Below are 10,418 nucleotides of genomic sequence, written 5' to 3'. Positions count from 1 at the left end.
CGAATACATGCTTTTCGCGCAGTTATAAGAGAAAAAGATTTGACGCGTATCACAGGGACACTTTTAAAACCGATGTGTTCAGATTTAGCTTGTTTCGTTTTAAAACAGCTTGTTTCGTTGTATTAAGCACGAATACATGCTTTTCGCGCAGTTATGAAAGGAAAAGTTTTGACGCGTATCACACGGACACTTGTAAAACCGATGTGTTCAGATCTAGCTTGTTTTGGTCTAAAACAGCTTGATTGGTTGTATTAAGCACGAATACATGCTTTTCGCACAGTTATAAGAGAAAAAGTTTTGACGAGTATCACACGGACAATTGTAAAACCGAAGTGTTCAAATTTAGCTCGTTTCAGTCTAAAACAACTTGTTTCGGTGTTTTAAGCACGAATACATGCTTTTCGCGCAGTTAAGAGAGAAAATGTTTTGACGCGTATCACACGGACACTTGCAAAGCCGATGTGTTTAGATCTAGCTCGTTTCAGTCTAAAACAGCTTGTCTCGTTGTTTAAGCACGAATACATGCTTTTCGCGCAGTTATAAGAGAAAAAGTTTTGACGAGTATCACATGGACACTTGTAAAACCGATGTGGTCAGATTTAGCTCGTTGCGGTCTAAAACAGCTTGTCTCGTTTTATTAAGCACGAATACATGCTTTTCGCGCAGTTATGAGATAACGTTTTGACGCGTATCACACTGACACTTGTAAACCGTAGTTCAGATTTAGCTCGTTTCGGTCTAAAACAGCTTGTTTCGTTGTTTTAATCACGAATACATCCTTTCAGCGCAGTTATGAGAGAAAACGTTTTGACGCGTATCACTCGGACTCTTGCAAAGCCGATGTGTTTTGATCTAGCTTGTTTCGGTCTAAAACAACTTGTCTCGTTGTTTAAGCACGAATACATGCTTTTCGCGCAGTTATCAGAGAAAAAGATTTGACGCGTATCACAGGGACACTTTTAAAACCGATGTGTTCAGATTTAGCTCGTTTCATTCTAAAACCGCTTGTTTCGTTGTATTAAGCAAGAATACATGCTTTTCGCGCAGTTATGAAAGGAAAAGTTTTGACGCGCATCACACGGACACTTGTAAAATCGATGTGTTCAGATCTAACTTGTTTTGGTCTAAAACAGCTTGATTGGTTGTATTAAGCACGAATACATGTTTTTCCCATAGTTATAAGAGAAAAGGTTTTGACGAGTATCACACGGACAATTGTAAAACCGAAGTGTTCAGATTTAGCTCGTTTCAGTCTAAAACAGCTTCTTTCGGTGTTTTGAGCACGAATACATGCTTTTCGCGCAGTTAAGAGAGAAAAAGTTTTGACGCGTATCACACGGACACTTGCAAAACCGATGTGTTTAGATCTAGCTCGTTTCAGTCTAAAATAGCTTGTCTCGTTGTTTTAAGCACGAATACATGCTTTTCGCGCAGTTATAAGAGAAACGGTTTTGACGAGTATCACATGGACACTTATAAAACCGATGTGGTCAGATTTAGCTCGTTTCGTTCTAAAACAGCTTGTTTCGTTGTATTAAGCACGAATATATGCTTTTCGCGCAGTTATGAAAGGAAAAGATTTGACGCGTATCACACGGACACTTGTAAAACCGATGTTTTCAGATCTAGCTTGTTTGGTCTAAAACAGCTTGATTGGTTGTATTAAGCACGAATACATGCTTTTCGCACAGTTATAAGAGAAAAAGTTTTGACGAGTATCACACGGACAATTGTAAAACCGATGTGGTCAGATTTAGCTCGTTTCTTTCTAAAACAGCTTGTTTCGTTGTATTAAGCACAAATACATGCTTTTCGCGCAGTTAAGAGAGAAAAAGTTTTGACGCGTATCACACGGACACTTGCAAAACCGATGTGTTTAGATCTAGCTCGTTTCAGTCTAAAACAGCTCTTCTCGTTGTTTTAAGCACGAATACATGCTTTTCGCGCAGTTATGAGAAAACGTTTTGACGCGTATCACACTGACAATTGTAAACCATAGTTCAGATTTAGCTCGTTTCGGTCTAAAACAGCTTGTTTCGTTGTTTTAACCACGAATACATCCTTTCCGCGCAGTTATGAGAGAAAACGTTTTGACGCGTATCACTCGGACTCTTGCAAACCGATGTGTTTTGATCTAGCTTGTTTCGGTCTAAAACAACTTGTCTCGTTGTTTTAAGCACGAATACATGCTTTTCACGCAGTTATAAGAGAAAAAGCTTTGACGCGTATCACAGGGACACTTGTAAAACCGATGTGTTCAGATTTAGCTCGTTTCGTTCTAAAACAGCTTGTTTCGTTGTATTTAGCACGAATACATGCTTTTCGCGCAGTTATCAGAGAAAAAGTTTTGACGAGTATCACACGGACAATTGTAAAACCGAAGTGTTCAGATTTAGCTCGTTTCAGTCTAAAACAGCTCGTTTCGGTGTTTTAAGCACGATTACATGCTTTTTGCGCAGTTAAGAGAGAAAAAGTTTTGACGCGTATCACACGGACACTTGCAAAACCGATGTGTTTAGATCTAGCTCGTTTCAGTCTAAAACAGCTTGTCTCGTTGTTTTAAGCACGAATACATGCCTTTCGCGCAGTTATGAGAGAAAAAATATTGACACGTATCACACGGACGCTTGTAAAACCGATGTGTTCAGATTTAGCTCGTTTCGGTCTAAAACAGCTTGTTGCGTTGTTTTAAGCACGAATACATGCTTTTCGCGCAGTTATGAGAAAACGTTTTGACGCGTATCACACTGACACTTGTAAACCGTAGTTCAGATTTAGCTCGTTTCGGTCTAAAACAGCTTGTTTCGTTGTTTTAATCAGGAATACATCTTTTCCGCGCAGTTATGAGAGAAAACGTTTTGACGCGTATCACTCGGACTCTTGCAAACCGATGTGTTTTGATCTAGCTTGTTTCGGTCTAAAACAACTTGTCTCGTTGTTTTAAGCACGAATACATGCTTTTCACGCAGTTATAAGAGAAAAAGCTTTGACGCGTATCACAGGGACACTTGTAAAACCGATGTGTTCCGATTTAGCTCGTTTCGTTCTAAAACAGCTTGTTTCGTTGTATTAAGCACGAATACATGCTTTTCGCGCAGTTATGAAAGGAAAAGTTTTGACGCGCATCACACGGACACTTGTAAAATCGATGCGTTCAGATCTAACTTGTTTTGGTCTCAAACAGCTTGATTGGTTGTATTATGCGCGAATACATGCTTTTCGCACAGTTATAAGAGAAAAATTTCTGACGAGTATCACACGGACAATTGTAAAACCGAAGTGTTCAGATTTAGCTCGTTTCAGTCTAAAACAGCTTGTTTCGGTGTTTTAAGCACGATTACATGCTTTTCGCACAGTTAAGAGACAAAAAGTTTTGACGCGCATCACACGGACAATTGTAAAACCGATGTGGTCAGATTTAGCTCGTTTCTTTCTAAAACAGCTTGTTTCGTTGTATTAAGCACAAATACATGCTTTTCGCGCAGTTAAGAGAGAAAAAGTTTTGACGCGTATCACACGGACACTTGCAAAACCGATGTGTTTAGATCTAGCTCGTTTCAGTCTAAAACAGCTTGTCTCGTTGTTTTAAGCACGAATACATGCTTTTCGCGCAGTTATGAGAAAACGTTTTGACGCGTATCACACTGACAATTGTAAACCATAGTTCAGATTTAGCTCGTTTCGGTCTAAAACAGCTTGTTTCGTTGTTTTAACCACGAATACATCCTTTCCGCGCAGTTATGAGAGAAAACGTTTTGACGCGTATCACTCGGACTCTTGCAAACCGATGTGTTTTGATCTAGCTTGTTTCGGTCTAAAACAACTTGTCTCGTTGTTTTAAGCACGAATACATGCTTTTCACGCAGTTATAAGAGAAAAAGCTTTGACGCGTATCACAGGGACACTTGTAAAACCGATGTGTTCCGATTTAGCTCGTTTCGTTCTAAAACAGCTTGTTTCGTTGTATTAAGCACGAATACATGCTTTTCGCGCAGTTATGAAAGGAAAAGTTTTGACGCGCATCACACGGACACTTGTAAAACCGAAGTGTTCAGATTTAGCTCGTTTCAGTCTAAAACAGCTTGTCTCGTTGTTTTAAGCACGAATACATGCTTTTCGCGCAGTTATAAGAGAAAAAGTTTTGACGAGTATCACATGGACCTTGTAAAACCGATGTGGTCAGATTTAGCTCGTTGCGGTCTAAAGCAACTTGTCTCGTTGTATTAAGCACGAATACATGCTTTTCGCGCAGTTATGAGAAAACGTTTTGACGCGTATCACACTGACACTTGTAAACCGTAGTTCAGATTTAGCTCGTTTCGGTCTAAAACAGCTTGTTTCGTTGTTTTAATCACGAATACATCCTTTCCGCGCAGTTATGAGAGAAAACGTTTTGACGAGTATCACTCGGACTCTTGCAAAACCGATGTGTTTTGACCTAGCTTGTTTCGGTCTAAAACAACTTGTCTCGTTGTTTTAAGCACGAATACATGCTTTTCACGCAGTTATAAGTGAAAAAGATTTGACGGGTATCACAGGGACACTTGTAAAACCGATGTGTTCAGATTTAGCTCGTTTCGTTCTAAAACAGCTTGATTGGTTGTATTAAGCACGAATACATGTTTTTCCCATAGTTATAAGAGAAAAGGTTTTGACGAGTATCACACGGACAATTGTAAAACCGAAGTGTTCAGATTTAGCTCGTTTCAGTCTAAAACAGCTTCTTTCGGTGTTTTAAGCACGAATACATGCTTTTCGCGCAGTTAAGAGAGAAAAAGTTTTGACGCGTATCACACGGACACTTGCAAAACCGATGTGTTTAGATCTAGCTCGTTTCAGTCTAAAACAGCTTGTCTCGTTGTTTTAAGCACGAATACATGCTTTTCGCGCAGTTATAAGAGAAACGGTTTTGACGAGTATCACATGGACACTTGTAAAACCGATGTGGTCAGATTTAGCTCGTTTCGTTCTAAAACAGCTTGTTTCGTTGTATTAAGCACGAATATATGCTTTTCGCGCAGTTATGAAAGGAAAAGATTTGACGCGTATCACACGGACACTTGTAAAACCGATGTTTTCAGATCTAGCTTGTTTGGTCTAAAACAGCTTGATTGGTTGTATTAAGCACGAATACATGCTTTTCGCACAGTTATAAGAGAAAAAGTTTTGACGAGTATCACACGGACAATTGTAAAACCGATGTGGTCAGATTTAGCTCGTTTCTTTCTAAAACAGCTTGTTTCGTTGTATTAAGCACAAATACATGCTTTTCGCGCAGTTAAGAGAGAAAAAGTTTTGACGCGTATCACACGGACACTTGCAAAACCGATGTGTTTAGATCTAGCTCGTTTCAGTCTAAAACAGCTTGTCTCGTTGTTTTAAGCACGAATACATGCTTTTCGCGCAGTTATGAGAAAACGTTTTGACGCGTATCACACTGACAATTGTAAACCATAGTTCAGATTTAGCTCGTTTCGGTCTAAAACAGCTTGTTTCGTTGTTTTAACCACGAATACATCCTTTCCGCGCAGTTATGAGAGAAAACGTTTTGACGCGTATCACTCGGACTCTTGCAAACCGATGTGTTTTGATCTAGCTTGTTTCGGTCTAAAACAACTTGTCTCGTTGTTTTAAGCACGAATACATGCTTTTCACGCAGTTATAAGAGAAAAAGCTTTGACGCGTATCACAGGGACACTTGTAAAAACGATGTGTTCAGATTTAGCTCGTTTCGTTCTAAAACAGCTTGTTTCGTTGTATTAAGCACGAATACATGCTTTTCGCGCAGTTATCAGAGAAAAAGTTTTGACGAGTATCACACGGACAATTGTAAAACCGAAGTGTTCAGATTTAGCTCGTTTCAGTCTAAAACAGTTCGTTTCGGTGTTTTAAGCACGATTACATGCTTTTCGCGCAGTTAAGAGAGAAAAAGTTTTGACGCGTATCACACGGACACTTGCAAAACCGATGTGTTTAGATCTAGCTCGTTTCAGTCTAAAACAGCTTGTCTCGTTGTTTTAAGCACGAATACATGCCTTTCGCGCAGTTATGAGAGAAAAAATATTGACACGTATCACACGGACGCTTGTAAAACCGATGTGTTCAGATTTAGCTCGTTTCGGTCTAAAACAGCTTGTTGCGTTGTTTTAAGCACGAATACATGCTTTTCGCGCAGTTATGAGAAAACGTTTTGACGCGTATCACACTGACACTTGTAAACCGTAGTTCAGATTTAGCTCGTTTCGGTCTAAAACAGCTTGTTTCGTTGTTTTAATCACGAATACATCTTTTCCGCGCAGTTATGAGAGAAAACGTTTTGACGCGTATCACTCGGACTCTTGCAAACCGATGTGTTTTGATCTAGCTTGTTTCGGTCTAAAACAACTTGTCTCGTTGTTTTAAGCACGAATACATGCTTTTCACGCAGTTATAAGAGAAAAAGCTTTTACGCGTATCACAGGGACACTTGTAAAACCGATGTGTTCCGATTTAGCTCGTTTCGTTCTAAAACAGCTTGTTTCGTTGTATTAAGCACGAATACATGCTTTTCGCGCAGTTATGAAAGGAAAAGTTTTGACGCGCATCACACGGACACTTGTAAAATCGATGCGTTCAGATCTAACTTGTTTTGGTCTCAAACAGCTTGATTGGTTGTATTATGCGCGAATACATGCTTTTCGCACAGTTATAAGAGAAAAATTTCTGACGAGTATCACACGGACAATTGTAAAACCGAAGTGTTCAGATTTAGCTCGTTTCAGTCTAAAACAGCTTGTTTCGGTGTTTTAAGCACGATTACATGCTTTTCGCACAGTTAAGAGACAAAAAGTTTTGACGCGCATCACACGGACAATTGTAAAACCGATGTGGTCAGATTTAGCTCGTTTCTTTCTAAAACAGCTTGTTTCGTTGTATTAAGCACAAATACATGCTTTTCGCGCAGTTAAGAGAGAAAAAGTTTTGACGAGTATCACATGGACACTTGTAAAACCGATGTGGTCAGATTTAGCTCGTTGCGGTCTAAAACAGCTTGTCTCGTTTTATTAAGCACGAATACATGCTTTTCGCGCAGTTATGAGATAACGTTTTGACGCGTATCACACTGACACTTGTAAACCGTAGTTCAGATTTAGCTCGTTTCGGTCTAAAACAGCTTGTTTCGTTGTTTTAATCACGAATACATCCTTTCAGCGCAGTTATGAGAGAAAACGTTTTGACGCGTATCACTCGGACTCTTGCAAAGCCGATGTGTTTTGATCTAGCTTGTTTCGGTCTAAAACAACTTGTCTCGTTGTTTTAAGCACGAATACATGCTTTTCGCGCAGTTATCAGAGAAAAAGATTTGACGCGTATCACAGGGACACTTTTAAAACCGATGTGTTCAGATTTAGCTCGTTTCGTTCTAAAACAGCTTGTTTCGTTGTATTAAGCACGAATACATGCTTTTCGCGCAGTTATCAGAGAAAAAGTTTTGACGAGTATCACACGGACAATTGTAAAACCGAAGTGTTCAGATTTAGCTCGTTTCAGTCTAAAACAGCTCGTTTCGGTGTTTTAAGCACGATTACATGCTTTTCGCGCAGTTAAGAGAGAAAAAATTTTGACGCGTATCACACGGACACTTGAAAAACCGATGTGTTTAGATCTAGCTCGTTTCAGTCTAAAACAGCTTGTCTCGTTGTTTTAAGCACGAATACATGCCTTTCGCGCAGTTATGAGAGAAAAAATATTGACACGTATCACACGGACGCTTGTAAAACCGATGTGTTCAGATTTAGCTCGTTTCGGTCTAAAACAGCTTGTTGCGTTGTTTTAAGCACGAATACATGCTTTTCGCGCAGTTATGAGAAAACGTTTTGACGCGTATCACACTGACACTTGTAAACCGTAGTTCAGATTTAGCTCGTTTCGGTCTAAAACAGCTTGTTTCGTTGTTTTAATCACGAATACATCTTTTCCGCGCAGTTATGAGAGAAAACGTTTTGACGCGTATCACTCGGACTCTTGCAAACCGATGTGTTTTGATCTAGCTTGTTTCGGTCTAAAACAACTTGTCTCGTTGTTTTAAGCACGAATACATGCTTTTCACGCAGTTATAAGAGAAAAAGCTTTGACGCGTATCACAGGGACACTTGTAAAACCGATGTGTTCCGATTTAGCTCGTTTCGTTCTAAAACAGCTTGTTTCGTTGTATTAAGCACGAATACATGCTTTTCGCGCAGTTATGAAAGGAAAAGTTTTGACGCGCATCACACGGACACTTGTAAAATCGATGCGTTCAGATCTAACTTGTTTTGGTCTCAAACAGCTTGATTGGTTGTATTATGCGCGAATACATGCTTTTCGCACAGTTATAAGAGAAAAAGTTCTGACGAGTATCACACGGACAATTGTAAAACCGAAGTGTTCAGATTTAGCTCGTTTCAGTCTAAAACAGCTTGTTTCGGTGTTTTAAGCACGATTACATGCTTTTCGCACAGTTAAGAGACAAAAAGTTTTGACGCGCATCACACGGACACTTGCAAAACCGATGTGTTTAGATCTAGCTCGTTTCAGTCTAAAACAGCTTGTCTCGTTGTTTTAAGCACGAATACATGCTTTTCGCGCAGTTATAAGAGAAAAAGTTTTGACGAGTATCACATGGACCTTTAAAACCGATGTGGTCAGATTTAGCTCGTTGCGGTCTAAAGCAGCTTGTCTCGTTGTATTAAGCACGAATACATGCTTTTCGCGCAGTTATGAGAAAACGTTTTGACGCGTATCACACTGACACTTGTAAACCGTAGTTCAGATTTAGCTCGTTTCGGTCTAAAACAGCTTGTTTCGTTGTTTTAATCACGAATACATCCTTTCCGCGCAGTTATGAGAGAAAACGTTTTGACGAGTATCACTCGGACTCTTGCAAAACCGATGTGTTTTGATCTAGCTTGTTTCGGTCTAAAACAACTTGCCTCGTTGTTTTAAGCACGAATACATGCTTTTCACGCAGTTATAAGTGAAAAAGATTTGACGGGTATCACAGGGACACTTGTAAAACCGATATGTTCAGATTTAGCTCGTTTCGTTCTAAAACAGCTTGTTTCATTGTATTAAGCACGAATACATGCTTTTCGCGCAGTTATGAAAGGAAAAGTTTTGACGCGCATCACACGGACACTTGTAAAATCGATGTGTTCAGATCTAGCTTGTTTTGGTCTAAAACAACTTGATTGCTTGTATTAAGCACGAATACATGCTTTTCGCACAGTTATAAGAGAAAACGTTTTGACGAGTATCACACGGACAATTGTAAAACCGAAGTGTTCAGATTTAGCTCGTTTCGGTCAAAAACAGCTTGTTTCGTTGTTTTAAGCAAGAATACATGCTTTTTGCGCAGTTATGAGAAAACGTTTTGACGCGTATCACACTGACACTTATAAACCGTAGTTCAGATTTAGCTCGTTTCGGTCTAAAACAACCTGTTTCGTTGTTTTAATCACGAATACATCCTTTCCGCGCAGTTATGAGAGAAAACGTTTTGACGCGTATCAATCGGACTCTTGCAAAACCGATGTGGTTTGATCTAGCTTGTTTCGGTCTAAAACAACTTGTCTCGTTGTTTTAAGCACGAATACATGCTTTTCACGCAGTTATAAGAGAAAAAGCTTTGACGCGTATCACAGGGACACTTGTAAAACCGATGTGTTCCGATTTAGCTCGTTTCGTTCTAAAACAGCTTGTTTCGTTGTATTAAGCACGAATACATGCTTTTCGCGCAGTTATGAAAGGAAAAGTTTTGACGCGCATCACACGGACACTTGTAAAATCGATGCGTTCAGATCTAACTTGTTTTGGTCTCAAACAGCTTGATTGGTTGTATTATGCGCGAATACATGCTTTTCGCACAGTTATAAGAGAAAAATTTCTGACGAGTATCACACGGACAATTGTAAAACCGAAGTGTTCAGATTTAGCTCGTTTCAGTCTAAAACAGCTTGTTTCGGTGTTTTAAGCACGATTACATGCTTTTCGCACAGTTAAGAGACAAAAAGTTTTGACGCGCATCACACGGACAATTGTAAAACCGATGTGGTCAGATTTAGCTCGTTTCTTTCTAAAACAGCTTGTTTCGTTGTATTAAGCACAAATACATGCTTTTCGCGCAGTTAAGAGAGAAAAAGTTTTGACGCGTATCACACGGACACTTGCAAAACCGATGTGTTTAGATCTAGCTCGTTTCAGTCTAAAACAGCCTGTCTCGTTGTTTTAAGCACGAATACATGCTTTTCGCGCAGTTATGAGAAAACGTTTTGACGCGTATCACACTGACAATTGTAAACCATAGTTCAGATTTAGCTCGTTTCGGTCTAAAACAGCTTGTTTCGTTGTTTTAACCACGAATACATCCTTTCCGCGCAGTTATGAGAGAAAACGTTTTG

This window comes from Amblyomma americanum, chromosome 11, assembly GCF_052857255.1.
Source record: "Amblyomma americanum isolate KBUSLIRL-KWMA chromosome 11, ASM5285725v1, whole genome shotgun sequence".
Classification (NCBI taxonomy): domain Eukaryota; kingdom Metazoa; phylum Arthropoda; class Arachnida; order Ixodida; family Ixodidae; genus Amblyomma; species Amblyomma americanum.
This window is presented reverse-complemented; position numbering follows the sequence as displayed.